This window comes from Gracilinanus agilis, chromosome 6 (genome assembly GCF_016433145.1).
Source record: "Gracilinanus agilis isolate LMUSP501 chromosome 6, AgileGrace, whole genome shotgun sequence".
In the NCBI taxonomy this organism is placed as follows: Eukaryota; Metazoa; Chordata; class Mammalia; order Didelphimorphia; family Didelphidae; genus Gracilinanus; species Gracilinanus agilis.
This window is the reverse complement of record NC_058135.1, coordinates 296418976-296419230: the sequence shown is the minus strand read 5'-3', so window position 1 is coordinate 296419230 and position 255 is coordinate 296418976. Positions and strand designations below refer to the sequence as shown.

Genomic DNA, 255 nt, shown 5'->3' with positions numbered 1-255 from the left:
CGCCGGTCCAGGCCACGGCCTGGGCCCCGCGCGGTGAAGGCAGGCTGACCAGGCACTGCGGGCCTGCGGAGATAGGCCCGAGGTCGCGGCCAGGGTCTGGACGGGCCACTCCCGCCTGCCCCCCGGCCTCACTTCTCCTCCTCTCGCCCCCCTGCTGCGGCCCCCACCCACCTCGGGCTCGGGCTCCGGCTGCGGCTCCGGCGGCCTCGGCTCTTCCCAGCTTAATGCTCCTTCTCTCAGGCTGCTGCGCCGCCG

General features: G+C 75.7%; 1 protein-coding gene across 2 annotated transcripts in view; it reads right to left on the bottom strand.

The window, feature by feature from the left end:
- NAP1L4 (nucleosome assembly protein 1 like 4) overlaps nucleotides 1-255 on the bottom strand; it is a 37843-nt gene extending 37588 nt beyond the window's left edge. For both annotated transcript variants that reach the window (XM_044680451.1, XM_044680450.1), the window contains exon 1: nucleotides 172-255. The gene's annotated coding sequence lies outside the window, so the exon portion shown is untranslated. The remainder of the gene's footprint in view (nucleotides 1-171) is intronic.